Genomic DNA, 17,164 nt, shown 5'->3' on the forward strand with positions numbered 1-17,164 from the left:
AACTTGCCAAGGAAGTAGATACCAAACAAACAAGCTGAGGAACCTGATTCAAGATGCTTGACTAGATGCAGCCAGGGGGAACAACTGCCACCAAAAACCTGGGGCATTGGGGAGACTGGCACTCTCTGAGCAGATCTTTTGAGGAAAGGCATTGAGAGTGGATGAAGAGAGGACACAGAAGCAGAGCTGAAGAGGGAGGAAGCTGTGTATGCTTCTCTGCACAGGACTGCTGTGCATGAGATTTATTCCTGACCCCTAATGCCTCCTGGGGAAGGGGTGAGTCAAACAGGCAAGGAGCAACCAACTCTTGCCATGGATCTCTGAAATCCTTGGAGCAAGAGATTCTACAACCCTCAAGGACACTGGAGCCGGCATGGAAAGCTGCTTAGAGAGGCAGTAGAGGCAGGACTCCAACCTGTGCAGAGCCCAGACAGTTTTGTGTGGGAACATCTGCAGTGGAGCATGGCCAGGGATGCCTATCCTCCAGTGCTCACCAAACTCCTCTAGGAGACTTTATCCATAGGGGTACTCTTGGACCTGGACAGAGCAGGGTGGTTTTGCCCATGAGAAGCGACCAGTTCAATCTGCGCACCCCCTGTCTCCTGGCTTCTCCGGGGATGCTAGCCTGCTGTATCTGCTTGCATTGCAGCCTCAGATGCTCAACCACGATGCTTCTCAGGAGCTTTCATCATAGTTCCTTCTCTAGCAGGCTGTGCCTGACAATCAAAGAGCTCCAGGAGAGCAGACTCAGATGATGTGCACCAGCCTACCTGCACCCTCCCCTTCCTGCAGTCTCCTCCACAACACCTTGCTGGCACACAATCACCCATGGCCACTCCCTAACACTGCTTTGTAGCATGCATGGGGGTGGGCCTTGGTTTCCCTCCTCAACTGGTGTGAATGTGTGCATGCACCCCACTATGACACTGCAGCCAGTGTGAGCACACCCCACCCCTCCACAGCCCACCTGTGGGGCGATTGCTAGACCAAACATGCACAGGGACACTGGCAACCCTGGCTCCACAACCAAGCAGCAACTGCCCCTGTTGTGAAAGCACACACAGAGGCCAGCATCCACCTCCAAACTAAGCTTCATAAGAGAAGGAGAAATAAGATCCTTTTCAGACAAGCAAATGCTAGGGGATTTCCTTACCACCAGAGCTGTCTTAGAGGTCATTAGAAAAATGCAAATTAGAACCACAATGAAATACCATCTCACGCCAGTAAGAATGGTGGTCATCAAAAATTCAAGAAACAATAGATGCTGGAGAGGATGTGGAGAAATAGGAACACTTTACACTGTTGGTGGAAGTATAAATTAGTTTAACCATTATGGAAGACAGTGTGGTGATTCCTCAAGGATCTAGAACCAGAAATATCATTTGACCCAGCAATCCCATTACTGGATATATACCTAAGGGTTTAAAAATCATTACACTATAAAGACACATGCACATGTATGTTTATTGCAGCACTGTTCACAATAGCAAAGACTTGGAACCAACCCAAATGCCCATCAATGATAGACTGGATAAAGAAAATGTGGCATATATACACAATGGAATACTATGCATCCATAACAAAGGATGTGAGTTCATGTCCTTTGCAGGGACATGGATGAAGCTGGAAACCATCATTCTCAGCAAACTAACACAAAAACAGAAAAGCAAACACCTCACGTTCTCACTCATAAGTGGGAGTTGAACAATGAGAACACATGGACACAGGGAGGGAAACATCACACATCAGAGCCTATTGGGGGGTTGGGGGCTAGGGGAGGGATAGCATTAGGAGAAATACCTAATGTAGATGACAGGTTGATGAGTGCAGCAAATCACCATGGCATGTGCATACCTATGTAACAAACCTGTACGTTCTTCCCATGTATCCCAAAACTGAAAGTGTATATATATAAAAGAGGTCCTGAAGGGAGTGCTAAACATGGAGAGATGAAGATGAAAGATTTACTGACCACCACAAAAACACACTTAAGTACATAGACCAGTTACACTATAAAGTGATCACACAACAAGTCTGCGTAATAACCAGCTAACAACCTGATAATAGGAACTAATCTACAAATATCATACTAACTTTGAATGTAAACAGACTAAATGTCCCAATTAAAAGGCACAGAGAAGTGAGTTGGATTGGATTAAGAAGCAAGAGACAATGATATACTATATTCAAGAGATGCATACCACATGCAAGAACACCCACAGGTAAAAAGCAAAGGAATGGAGAAAAATCTACCAAGCAAACAGCAAACTTGTCTTCTTTTATGCATATCTGATTCATGCACTACCTATTTGCTGGATCTAAAAAACATTAATCAGTTCATATTCTCTTCTTCCCTCACAACACACACACACAACACACATGCACACACACACATACACACCATCTTTTCTTAAGACACCTAATTTGGAGTTTCACTCAAATATCTAATTTGTAGCTGTTTTTCATTTTTTAATTTTAATTATTGTATGTACATGGTATGTGTATATATTTATGGGGCACATGAGATGTTTTGGTACAGTCAAGCAATGTGAAAGAAGCACATCATTTGAAAACAGCTTCATCTCTATTCCTTTAGCAATACTTCCTTTCAAAAGTCTTTAAATTATCATCTAGAGAACCAAGGCAATTTTTATCATAATTCCAATGGAAGTTTTTTACAGAAAAAGAAAAAAGCAATCCTACAATTCTTATGGAACCACAAGAGACTCCAAATAGTCAAAGCAATCTTGAGAAAGAAGAAATGAAAGTTGGGGTCATCATGTTTCCTGTTTTCAAATTATATTACAAATCTATACTAATCAAAAGAGTAGAATACTGCCATGAAAACAGATACATAGATGAACGGGACAGAATACATAGCACAGAAATAAACCCATGTATATACAGTCAAATTTCATATATATATATGACTATTATTTCATATATATGTATACATACAAATAGTATATACATTTGTATATACTATATACTATATGACTATTATTTCATATATATGTATACATACTATATCTGAAAAAATAGTCTCTTAAATAAAGAATCCTGGGAAAATTGGATATCCACATGCAAAAAATGAAATTTGACCCTTATCTTATACAACAGAGAAAAGTTAACTGAAAATGTATTAAAGAGTTAAAGTAAGGCCTAAAACCATAAAACTTCTAGAAAAAAATTAGACAACAAGCATTTTGGTGTGGGTCTTGGAAATGATATCATGGATATGACACCAAAAGCACAGGCAACAAATGCAAACAAAAACAAGTGGGACTACATTAAACTAAAAAGCTCTCTTACAACAAAATAAATAATCAACAAATAGAAAAGGCAACCTACAGAATGGGAGAAAATATTTGTAAACCATATATATGATAAAGGCTTAATATTCAAAATATATAAGAAACTCATACAGTAGCAAAATAAATACATAAATAAAAACATGGGCAAATGACTTGAGTATACATTTCTCCAAAGAAGATATACAGATTGCCAACAGGGATATGTAAAAATGCTCAATGTCACTAATCATCAGGGAAATGAAAATCAAAACCACAAGAAGATATAATGTTTTACTCATTAGGAGGTCTATCATAAAAAAGATAAAAGATTATATAGATGAGAATTTGGAGAAAAGGGAACCCTTACACACTGTTGGTGGAGGTAAATTGCTGCATTTGTTATGGCAAACAGTATGACATTTCCTCAAATAATTTAAAATAGAGCTACCATATGACCCAGCAATCCCTCTTCTGGGTATATATTAAATGAAAAGAAAATCAGTATCTAGAAGAGATAGCTGCAGTCATGTACATTGCAGCATTATTCACAATAGGAAATGACCTTAGTGTTCACTGACAGAAAAATGAATTAAGTAATGTGATGTGTATATACAATGGACTACTTTTCAGACTCAAAAAGAAGGGAATCCTGCCATTTGTGACAACATAGATGAACCCAGAGGATATTATGCTAAGTGAAATAAGCCAGACACAGAAAGAAAAATACTGCATGCATGATCACACCGGTATATTGAATCTAAAAAAGTTGGATTCATAGAAGCAGAGTGTAGAATGATAGTTACTGGGGACAGGGGATGGGAGGAAAGTGGGAAGATGTTGATCAAGGGTATAAAGTTTCAGTTATATTGAATGAATGAGTTTTAGAGATCTAATGTACATTATGGAGACTACGGATAATAATACTCTATTGTACACTTGAAATTTGCTGAGCGAATAGATCTTAAGTATTTTCTCCACACGGAAAAAAATGGTAACATTTAATTGATATTATGAAAAAAGACATATGAAATCAGAAGGAAAAGTAACATTTTCAAATTTCTTGAGAGAAGGCTTTTAAAATTAAGTGATAGAAGAAGATAAAAAGGATAATTTTAAAATTTCTGTATATCAAAAAGCATACATAATAAATACATACAATTTTTGACAACTAAGTTAAAGAAAAAAATTAAAGTTATAAATGTAGAATGATTGGAGCAATAAAGAAAATTTAATTTTCTATATATCAAAATTTATTAAAAATAGAATAGAATATTTGAACATTTGAAAACAGAAAATATTTTAAAATATATGATATATATGTGCACATATATATGAATATGTATATATATCCACATATGTATGCACATACACAATTAGCTTATGAATCAATAAGAAAAATACAAACATCATGTAGAAAAAGCAAAAAATTCATGTAAGTATATCAATCACAGTAAAGTAATCATGATTGGTTTATAAATATGTAACTTTCTGTTTCATAAGTAATTAAGTCTAACATTTCCTTTAGCAACAAGATATCATTTTGCCTGCCAGATTAGCAAAGATTTTTAAATTGAATATATTCATTTTCTAGTGAGTCTAATGAGATAGATATTTTCCTAGAGTACATATTGCTAGATCTTTATAGAAAGCAATTTAGATGTGTGAGATTTAAATATACTTATATATTTTGATTGTTTAACAAGAAATGGGGACAAAAATGATACATAGAAATGGTTATCACAGCATAATTTATGATGATGAAAGAATGTTAATGGCTTTATTTTCATTATCAAGGAACTATTTAATCCCACTGCGAGATACATACAAATGATGGGGAACTATGCAGGCATTAAAAGGTATGTTTTGTGAATAATTTTGTAATGCAGGGAAATGTAGTAAAAATAAATTATAATAAAATTTGTATAAACAACACATTTTAACGATGATAAGATAATTATTAAGAAGTTATCAGAATTTTAACAGTTGTTATCTCTCATGGTGCTTTTGAGACTATTTTTATTACCATAAATTTTTGCTATGTTATCATTTCTTCAGTGAATATGTGTTGTTATTATTATGTGAAAATACGTTCGATAACCAATAACCTTTTCTAATATTCGGAAAAAGGTATAACATTGTGTCAAATGCTTCATTAATTACCAAGTGATGGAAGATACAAAGTATGACAAATTAATTAGTTTGTTATGTGATATCTGTAAAAACTAAGTCAGTAAAGTGTTCCAATAAATTTCTAAGTAAAGAGTACAAAGATTTCTTTTAACCTTTGCTTCTTTTGGTCTTTTTATTTTATTTTATTTTATTCTATTTTATTTTAATTTTTATTTTAGAAGGAAGACTTGAATATGTTTCCAGGCTATGTTAAAGGAGCTGATGTATTAGCAGAGATTTAAGATATTTTGTGAAGCAAGATCATGGAGAAGGCAGAAATGTAGGCCAGAGAAAATGCACGAATAAAGATTGAATGCTTCTTTCTTCAATAAAAGAAAGGCAGAAGATGAGGATGATTGAGGGTGGAGATGGGATTTTAATTGGAAAGTAAGGATTAATATATTGTGTGAGGTATGTCCCCTCACTCGGCTCCTCAATTTGATGTTAAAGTCTCCAAACTTATGATTTCAGACCATTATCAGAAAGACCATCATCTCACCATATTCAGAAAGTGAGATAAGATGAAGACCTATGGAGGCTACACTACTTCAACAGCTGCTACTGGGATTGGGATGAAAGCTGCTTACTGACCCATGAAAAGGTTAGTGCACAGTTCTAAAGGCCTAACTGATGCTGGAATTACTTAATTACTTTGGCTTGAAATCAGTTTTTCTTTAACACTATCTGGTTATAAAAATGGTTCAAATGTATGATGAAAGTATTTTTAGGGTTAAAATATTTTTAAAGTGATTTGTTAAAATTTTCGGTGCTAATAAATTTGAGGGAGTTGATGAGAATATATTTAAAATATGCATTTGGCCAACTTCTCCAAACCTTCCTCCCACCCAGCTCCTGGAAATCACCATTAACGTCTGCCTCTATGAGCTCAACTTTTTTGGATTCCACCTATAAGTGAAATTATGTGGGATTTGCCTTTCTGTTTCTAGCTTCTTTCATTTCACATAATATCCTTCAGGTTCATCCATGTTGTTGCAAACGACAGGATTACCTTCTTTTGTAAGGCTGATTAGTATTACATTGTGTATATATACATACATATATATACATCTTATATATGGTATATATACACAATATAATACAGTATATATGGTATATATACACAATGTAATATTATATATTAAGATTACATTGTGTATACATTGTAATATTACATTGTAATATTATATATTATATATATATAATATTACATGACTCAATCTTGGCTCACTGGAACCTCTGCCTCCCAGGTTCAAGCAATTCTCCTGCCTCAACCTCCCAAGTAGCTGGGATTACAAGTGCCCAGCTAATTTTTTGTATTTTTTAGTAAAGATGGGATTTCACCATGTTGGTCTGTCTGGTCTTGAACTCCTGACCTCAGGTGATCCATCTGCCTTGGCCTCCCAAAGTGCTGGGATTACAGGCTTGAGCCACCGTGCTCAGCCTATACCATATATTTTTTAGCCCTTAATTTGTTGATGGACATTTAGATTGACTCTATATCTTGGTTTTTGTGAATAATGTTGCAATCAACATGAATACTAGGGAAGAGAAGGCTGGGGAGATGTTGGTCAAAATATGCACAATTTCAGTCAAATCATAGGAATATGTTCAAGCGATCTATTGTGCAACATGGTGATAACAATGAACCATATAGTCCATAACAATGGACTGCAGTTTTTTGAGATAGGGTCTTGCTGTGTCGCCCAGGTGGTAGTGCGATGGCTATTCACGGGCATGATCATAGCATGCGACAGCCTCGAACTCCTGGGCTCAAATGATATCCCTATCTCAGACTCTTCAAAACCTGGGACTGCATTTGAACTGTATTCTTGAAAATCACTAAGAGAATATATTTCATGTGTTCTCACTATAAAATATGATAAGTGGATGAGGTAATGCATATGATAGGTAGATTTAGTCATTCCACAATGCATATATATTTCAAAACATCATGGTGTATATTATAAACATATACAATTTTTATTTGCCTTAAAACAAATCTTTAAGAAATATATTTAAAAATTCATTCATTCATTTAATAATGTATATTTGAAATAATACTACGTATATAGGAAAATAAATCTAGAATGAATTCCATAATCTGGATAGTGGAAAATGAAGCCAAGGGTTATGTGCCTCTAAAGAAATGAAAATATATTGTAAGAGAGTGAGATAGGTGCAAGATCAAAGAATGGGAACTTACACTTCTGTATTAGTCAGGATTCTCTAGAGGGACAGAACTAGTAGGATAGATGTATATAAAAAAGGGAGTTTTGTTAAGGAGTATTAACTCACACGATCACAAGGTCTCACAATAGGCTGCCTGCAAGCTGAGGAGCCAGGAAGCCAGTTTGAGTGCCAAAACTGAAGAATCTGGAATCCGGTGTTCAAAGGCAGGAAGCATCCAGCACAGGAGAAAGATGTCGACTGGGAGGCTAAGCCAGTTTAGTCTCTCTACGTTCTTCTGACTGCTTTTATTCTGGCTGCGCTGGCAGCTGATTGGATGGTGCCCACCCAGACTGAGGGTGGATCTGCCTCTCCCAATCCACTGACTCATATTTTAATCTCCTTTGGCAACACCCTCACAGACACACACCCAGAAACAATGCTTTGCATCCTCCCATCTAATCAAGTTGACATTCATTATTAACCATCACAACTTCTTTTTCACTGGTTGACTAAGAACCACAGTTTGCTGTCTTTCTGATACTAGCTATATCCTCAAGGCTGACACGTAGCCACTTCTCGAATAAATAGTGATTTACACAAACCCCAATGAAGCATATATTTAAGAATTTTTTTAAGTTCCCCATTTTAATTTTACCAGCTCTTTCACTATCTTAGGTAAAATTTTTATTTTTCCAACTGTTTTAGCCTAGTTTTCAGTAAATATTTTTCTTAGCTAATATGAAATTTAAAAATATCTACAACTGTTAGAAAGTGGGGAGTGTGCCTACAGAACTATTTCTACTTACACTGGCATTTATAATGCCAATGCCTTTACTATTTCTTGTATTAAATTATATAGTAGTATTTTACAACTGGGTAGAATTCCTAAATAGAGAACTCATTTATACAAAGCCATTTCTTGCAGTAGTCATTCACTATTTCAATTCTCTGCAATCAGTGAAATCATTTTGTGACCTATAGAAATTTCCTGGTGGAAAAAAAAACAAATTGTGAGTACAATTTAAGAGAATAAACCAAAAAAAAGTTTATTAAAATTAATATATCAAGTTTTGCAGAGCAAATGATTTTTAAAAATCATGGAAATTAATGTACATTTTTAAGATCAAAAATTCTTTCACAGATTTTAGTGATTATATATAATCCTTTAGCATCCCCCTAATGAGGTAATCTCTGGGAACCTGAGTGGTTTTAAAAATATTTAAAAATGTAATTCATTATGACTGAAATCCCATTGGGGTATAGATGCCAAATTTGGATATGTAGGAAAGCTATTCACCAATGAAATAATTAAATACTATTTGAAGTTATATTTTAACAATCAAGGATTTATTAATGAAAGCTATAAGCCTTGTGTAAAATGAGAAGATATTGCTTGAGGCTGGGCTGGGCCTTGGCTAAGGAATTTAAGACTTTGCAATCCTGACACTTCTAAAATTTATGCAAATAATTTCTTTCAAATCTTGACTGTAATGAATAATTCTAAAAATGAAGTCTCAATTGACCCTTATCAACACTACTCTGATAGGAATGTTAATATAATTCTAACTAATCAATATGCAAAGTTAGCACATTTATGATAAATCTAAATTAAGATGTCTAGGCTGGTGTAGGTTTGTATGTGTTTGTGTAGGTGTACATTTCTTCAATATATATTTTATTGATATTTGCTTAAAATATATTCACTGTAACCTTCAAACCAGTATTTCCTGAGCAACATAGACTTTGTTGCTAAAGCAAATTCCATTTCACTTAAAAAAATCTAAAGCTGGGGGTGGAGCAAGATGGCCGACTAGGAACAGCTCCAGTCTCCAACTCCCAGCGCGAGCGACACAGAAAACTGGTGATTTCTGCATTTTCAACTGAGGTACTGGGTTCATCTCACTGGGGAGTGCCGGACGATTGGTGCTGGTCAGCTGCTGCAGCCCGACCAGCGAGAGCTGAAGCAGGGCAAGGCATCCCTCACCTGGGAAGCACAAGGGGGAGGGGAATCCGTTTTCCTAGCCAGGGGAACTGAGACACACAACACCTGGAAAATCGGGTAACTCCCACCCCAATACTGCGCTTTAAGCAAACAGGCACACCAGGAGATCATATCCCACACCTGGCGGGGAGGGTCCCATGCCCACGGAGCCTCCCTCATTGCTAGCACAGCAATCTGCGATATCGCGGCAAGGCAGCAGCGAGGCTGGGGGAGGGGCACCCGCCATTGCTGAGGCTTAAGTAGGTAAACAAAGCTGCTGGGAAGCTCGAACTGGGTGGAGCTCACAGCAGCTCAAGGAAACCTGCCTGTCTCTGTAGATTCCACCTCTGGGGACAGGGCACAGTAAACAATAACAAAAACAGCCGAAACCTCTGCAGACGCAAACGACTCTGTCTGACAGCTTTGAAGAGAGCAGTGGATCTCCCAACACGGAGGTTGAGGTCTGAGAAGGGACAGACTCCCTGCTCGAGTGGGTCCCTGACCCCTGAGTAGCTTAACTGGGAGACATCCCCCACTAGGGGCAGTCTGACACCCCACACCTCACAGGGTGGAGTACACCCCTGAGAGGAAGCTTCCAAAGCAAGAATCAGACAGGTACACTCGCTGTTCAGAAATATTCTATCTTCTGCAGCCTCTGCTGCTGATACCCAGGCAAACAGGGTCTGGAGTGGACCTCAAGCAATCTCCAACAGACCTACAGCTGAGGGTCCTGACTGTTAGAAGGAAAACTATCAAACAGGAAGGACACCTATACCAAAACTCCATCAGTACATCACCATCATCAAAGACCAGAGGCAGATAAAACTACAAAGATGGGGAAAAAGCAGGGCAGAAAAGCTGGAAATTCAAAAAATAAGAGCGCATCTCCCCCGGCAAAGGAGCGCAGCTCATCGCCAGCAACGGATCAAAGCTGAACGGAGAATGACTTTGACGAGATGAGAGAAGAAGGCTTCAGTCCATCAAATTTCTCAGAGCTAAAGGAGGAATTACGTACCCAGCGCAAAGAAACTAAAAATCTTGAAAAAAAAGTGGAAGAATTGATGGCTAGAGTAATTAATGCAGAGAAGGTCCTAAACGAAATGAAAGAGATGAAAACCATGACACGAGAAATACGTGACAAATGCACAAGCTTCAGTAACCGACTCGATCAACTGGAAGAAAGAGTATCAGCGATTGAGGATCAAATGAATGAAATGAAGCGAGAAGAGAAACCAAAAGAAAAAAGAAGAAAAAGAAATGAACAAAGCCTGCAAGTACCACTAAATACCAGAAGGCAGGAAAGAGGAGCAGCTGGCAACTGTTATGGCCACATGTATCAACCTTCTTTCCACCCTCCTTCACTCTTGAAGGATGAAAACAGTTCTTACATCTGGGACAGGAGTTGCCATCATAGCTCATGTAGCCCTGTCAGGGGGCTATATCTGGTAGAACAGAAATATCAGCAGGAGTTTTCTTCCAAAGCTCAGAGCTGTCGGTAAAAATTGAAGGGGAGCCCAGAAATATTCAAGGGAATCAGCCAAGCATGTTTTTGGTGTATATCGTTTTCTTTATCAGACACAGTGAAGTTGGAGAAACTCCTGTTCCACATAAGATCTGGTCATAAACATTGTAGGTAAAAAACTTGATTCTGATGGAAAGTTTTATTCCTCTAATTTTCTGGCCTTAATATGGTACTTAATCTGAAGAAATAGCTCATTTTAAAAACATTTATTTGGATATCACTATGCATAAATGTGCTAATATGAGTCATTATATGTGTAATTATTTTCATATGACAAATTATGATATGGAAAAGGGAGGTAATTTTATGACCAGTTGAAAAGTGAGGATACACTTAATTACATTAGAGGTGATGTAGTAAAATAAATTATATATACTGTAAGGTTTTAGCCAGTCCTGAAAATAATAATGATTAAATAAATGATACATCTTTAATTCACTGATGTTTTCACTATTCTGAAAGATTTTAAGTTGTGTTAGTACGATTTTTTACACTCTTTGCTTCTATTTTTTCTTTTAAATAAATATTGATCCATGGTATTTATCCACAAAATACTAGAACAGTTTCTCTGGTTATAGGTTCAAGAACTCTGCATTTAAAAGAATGTTCATAGTATTTCTTACACTTAGGAGCTAAATGTTTACCATTAGTATTTCTCTTAACTTTGTTATCCACTTTTTGTTATTTTTGTTTCTATATTAGTGAATATACAAGTTGACATATTCTAATTTAAATTAAAGGACCATAAACTTCTTAGTCATTCAGGATCAAAACCTTGAGTCAGAGTCATCATTACAGTCCATTCATTCCCATCCCTGTAAGGCAATGGCAAAGTCCAATAGATTCCGCTTCTATCATGCCTGTGAATGCTCTGTAGATTACAAAGCATATATACCCATCAGAATAGTCTTTATTATAAATAATAAAAAGCAGTCAAAATTGGCTTAAAAATGAAAATGACTTATTGGCTTATACATCACTACCTTCCAGTGGTAGGGAAAATGTCAAGCGTCGTTTGACCAAGTTTCCCTCCCCATCTCTCTATGATTCTCTTTGTTATTCCTTCTTTAGATTGCTTTTGGAAATATGGATATGTTAGCAATATTGATAATTCCAATACATAAACATGGGATTTTTTTCCATTTGTTTGTGTCATCTATGATTTCTTTCAGTAGTTTTGTAGTAAGATTTTGCTTGTTTTCTGTTTTTTTGTTTTTGTTTTCTTTTTACTCAATCTGGCTTTTTACATGGCAGAAGAATGGCTGTTGCAATTCAAGGGTCATATATACAAATATCAATACCCAGAAGGTGAGAGGAATCAAGTTTTCATAGTGGCCATATTGTTCTTCATTCTGATTAGACTGGTTCAAGTCATACATCCATTTTTGAACAGAAATGCCATATGATGATTGGCTGAGAACTGAATTATGTGTCCCTCCCATTCAATTTAAATTTGTCAGTGTTTGACCTATCCCAGACAAAGTTTCAATTCTTTATGTGTGCAGGAAAAAATTTCATCTATCTCTACAGCTACTGTACAAGTGACTAACAGGTGCTTTGATGCCTACCAACCAAAAACCACCAGGAATACACATGTGATCAAACAAAGATATGCATATTTCTTACTGCAATAAGGAAGATTGTTTACCATTAAGAACTCAGTAAAAGAGTATTGGGAGGAAAATGTTATAGAATATGGGCTTGTGTTTGGTGAATTTGGTAGTTCAAGGAAGTAAAGGTTGTTTTCGGATTGAGTGTTGTCACAAAAGAGGAACATTTCAATGAATGGCATCTCAACATTTTGTATCTAGTAGGGTGTGGGGAATAAAATTGTTTTTATCTTTCTCAAGTGGAATGAACTCTGGGAAGGTGATAACAAAGTTTACTATGTTCTATAAATCGTTTAAGGATATGAACCACATTGCAATGATTTTCTAAATCACCTCCATACCATGTATACAGATTAATAGTAGATATTCAGTCCATATATATTGACTTGCCCTAAAAGTTATTCTTCAGATGAATCAGTGGAACTATGAAATTTTGTGAGATTTACTCAAGATTTAGCTTGATGGATGAAAACACCTATTGTTTATAAAATGTTAATTTTGACAGAAAGTATTGTAGGGACATTTAAAATGTTATAACACTTAGTACCAAAACAAAACTAATATATCTGTATTGTTATTTACATTTCGTTAATGAGAAAAAAAGGGCTGAATGAATTTAATAATTTAGCCAATGTTATGCAGATAGTATATGACAATATAAGTGTTTTCCCACTATAAACCACTATTTCTTTAGAGAATTATGGACTTACACTTTCTGAATTTCTAGAAATCTGGTTTTGGAGGTTTTAGCTGCAGCAAGACCTACAGCATATAATATTTTTTTGTGACTTTTTTTGTTGTTTTGAGACAAGGTCTCACTCTGTTGCCCAGGCTGCAGTGCAGTGGTGTGATCATAACTCTTTGCAGCTTCCAACTGACCCTCCTGTCTTAGCCTTCCAAGTACCTGGGACTACAGGCTTGAGCCTCTGTTTCCAGCTAGCATATGGTTTTCTAACCAATATTTAAGTTCAGTCTGATGTTGTAAACCATACTAAATTCAGAATATTCTTAATTCAATGGGAAATATTAATCTACTAATCAATACCCAGCTTCCCTGACATTGATGGATTATAATAGAGATCAAGTTTACTTCATTTTAATTGAGAAAGTAAGTATGCAGAGCAAATGAAATATCTTCTTTGGTTACCCAATATCATAAGCTACTGCATTTTTGTTAGCTTTGGTTTTAATATTAACCTTTGTTAATATTAAAGAGGTTTAATATTTTACTGTGTTTAGTTTACTATGCTTATTCCCGTGATGAAATCCATTTTTACTATGTTTAGTTTACTATGCTTGTTCCTGTGATTAAATCTGTTTCATACAATGTAAATGTCATGCTTCAGCACTGATCTTGCCTTAACTTATAATTTCTTTCAACGGTTTTAATCTTGGGAATGTAGATAATTTAAAGTGTAGAGACTTTAAATAGGAAGGTTCGGTTTTTAATTAAGTCTTAAAATCATTGAGAAATGTTTAATTTGTCAGAGATTGAGAATTGTTGGAAAGACACAACTGCAAAATGCAGAGAATAATGATTACCTACAACGTTAACATTTTTAATAGATACAGACTTTTTTTCTTGCTACATGATGTTTCTTGTTGGTGTTTAGAGAAAGCATACTGCTTCTTTTGCTTCTTATGGTAGAGAAATGAACTATGGTTGCAGAGTGTGTAATTAAAAAAAAAAGTTGTTACTTTCTGGGAAGAAATTGCCTAAAAACAGAAAAATCTTACCTCTCCTACCTCTTCTACCTTTTGAGAAACTCCTTTTTATAGCTCAAACTTCCTTTCTAAAGACCTAATTTCAAATGCTACCACTTTAATCTTCAGTGGCTTTTTGTGTTGTTTCAGAGAACAATAAATGTATATGTAACATTTAAGCTATCAGTAATTCATTATGTAAGAGCAGTTCAACGGAAACACCAGGCTGAAACTATTGATTAAGATGTGAAATTTCTAAAACATTACCAACAACTTCAACTTTTTTGTATTTCCAGAGGAATTTATATGAACACAATTATTGAGTAGAGTAGCCAGATGCAACCCGATTAGCTATTAACACTTTGATTTTTAAAATACACATTCCAGAAGAAAATTACTCTTAAATTTATTTCTTTATTCCAGTAAGAGGAAAGTTAAGACTTTTTTATACTCTTCAGTCAAAATAAACAATTATGCAGGTATATGAACATTGGCATATAGTCTGTTCTACTTGTCCATTAAAAATATCATACATAAGCTTAACTCTCAAAATAATTGAGTTTCCTTTAATATATGTGATAGAAGCAGTAATAATATATGATTTTAATTATAACATTGTAAAAATAAGTTTTCTTTTGGCATTAACATTTGCTAAAAAAATACAATGGAGAGCAAGTGTGTTTCATCCATTACCGACAAGGAAAAGGATGTTTACATAAACATTTTAATTATTTAAATTGTTGATGTAGTTTGATGGCAAACTGTCTTTCTGAAACATATGTTTTTCATTGTCGTAATCAGAGTTTTTCAATCTCAGTAGGGAATTAACTTGAGATGATACTACTATAATAACAGCAAGATTTACTGATAACTCATTTCTCAATAAACAGATGTTGACTTCTATTAGTAGAAGGTATCTGAAAGATAAATTGCAAGTAATCTCTGCTAATGATTCAGATATTAAACAATGGACATAATTCAGAATAATTGTTTTATTAGAAAAAATTGTATTTTCCCTTTTTTTATATATAGAATAAATTGTGCCAACTCCCTTTTTGGACTGTAACCATCATGTACGTCTAACATTTAATTCACTGGATTGCTTTAAAAATTATGTTAAATATGCAATGTTATCAACTGAAACTTATTCCCAAGAACTTAGGCATGACCGTTTAAAAACTACTATAAAATAAGAAAATTCCTTTGCTTCAACTTTATTTCCAATGCAAAGTTTATTGTGAAAATGGCACACGTGCTTGGCATTGCCTGAAACAAAGTTTAAATTCTTTCATCATCAAAAGCATTTACAAAGAGTCTTCATGTGTGTAACCCTTGGCAAGCTACTGTTCAACAGAGAAACTGCTCTCAGCTAGAAGTACCCTATCTATGAGTTAGTGTCACCTCTGAGCTATGCTGATCATCAGACAGAAACCAATTCTGAAGTATGAAGGCTCACCACTAAAACAGTGTTCATGAGAAGTGATCCAATTTCTACTGAACGGTCAAGCTGAACACATGTGGCAAAGATCACAATGGTAGGGAAAGCAGTACCTATCTCAAATTATGAAATGCTATGGTTGATTATTGCAAAGTGAGAATAGAGTGGAATCCCCTACTTGCAAATGTTCTGAAAGAATACATCTTTTAAGACAAATAATATTTACATATTCTAATGAATATTAATTTGAAGACATGGATGAAGAAGTGCAGTAGTCAGAATATTCCAGATAGTTTTAACAGAGTAAAAATATTATTAGGAGTAGATATGTTTGATGCTTGCAAAGAATAATTTAAAGAGTGATCTGAAAGCACATATAAAGATTAAAAAGAAGTATTAAATAGGTAGGGGAGGCAAGATGATGGTTGTGGAAAGCTAGACAGAGGATGTAGAACATTAATTTACAGTTCTTGGAGAGCCTTGCTGACATTTTAAATTTAACATGCCTAAAACTGAACTTTTCAGTCTTTGTCCCATTTAATAGGAGGAACGCTTGCTCATGTCAAAAACTCAGGAGTCATTCTTGAAGCCTATTCCACCTCCAGTCCGTCAAGTAATTACCCTTATCCTCTTAATTAAGCTTCAAAAATATATCTTTACATGTTTTCCCTTTCCTAATGCTGAGACTCAAGTCTAAGCCAGAAACGTTTCCCAGGTGGCCTCTACAATAATTTTCCAATCAACCTGGAAAACTTGGTCTCTTTTCAATCCTTTTATTCTTTCTCTATACAGAGCAAGTGAAATCAAAGTTTTATATAACTGTATATAAATACGTATATGTGTATACATTTCAACTTTTAACAACATGGATTTAAACTGAGTGGGTCAACTTATATGCCTATTTTCTTCTCCCTTTGCCATGCTTGTGACAGCAAGACCAGGACCTCCTCTTCTTCCTCCTCCTCAGCCTAGTCAACTTGAAGATGGTAAGGATGAAGACCTTTATAATAATCCACTTCCACATAATAAATAGTAAATGTATTTTCTCTTCCTTATGATTTTCTCAATAATAGTTTTTCTTTAGCTTACTATATTATAAAAATACAGTTTATAATACATATAAGATACAAAGTTATGTGTTAATCAACGGTTTATGTTATTGGTAAGACTTTTGATCAACAGTAGGCTATTAGTAGTTTTTAGTGAATCAAAAGTTACAGGCAGGGGAAGAAGCAGAGCAAAGTAGTGGAATAGAAGCCTCCAGCAATCACTCACCTG

The 17,164-nt window shown here is 35.4% G+C and overlaps 1 long non-coding RNA gene across 1 annotated transcript; it reads left to right on the top strand.

The window, feature by feature from the left end:
- The first annotated feature begins 5,087 nt into the window (after window positions 1–5,087).
- On the top strand, window positions 5,088–16,908 carry LOC139356991 (uncharacterized). The gene is made up of 3 exons (XR_011609596.1): window positions 5,088–5,149; window positions 5,934–6,063; window positions 16,819–16,908. It is a non-coding gene; the product is annotated as an uncharacterized lncRNA (long non-coding RNA).
- The last annotated feature ends 256 nt before the right edge of the window (window positions 16,909–17,164 follow it).

The sequence above is a fragment of the Macaca nemestrina genome, chromosome 11 (assembly GCF_043159975.1).
Source record: "Macaca nemestrina isolate mMacNem1 chromosome 11, mMacNem.hap1, whole genome shotgun sequence".
Lineage (NCBI taxonomy): Eukaryota > Metazoa > Chordata > Mammalia > Primates > Cercopithecidae > Macaca > Macaca nemestrina.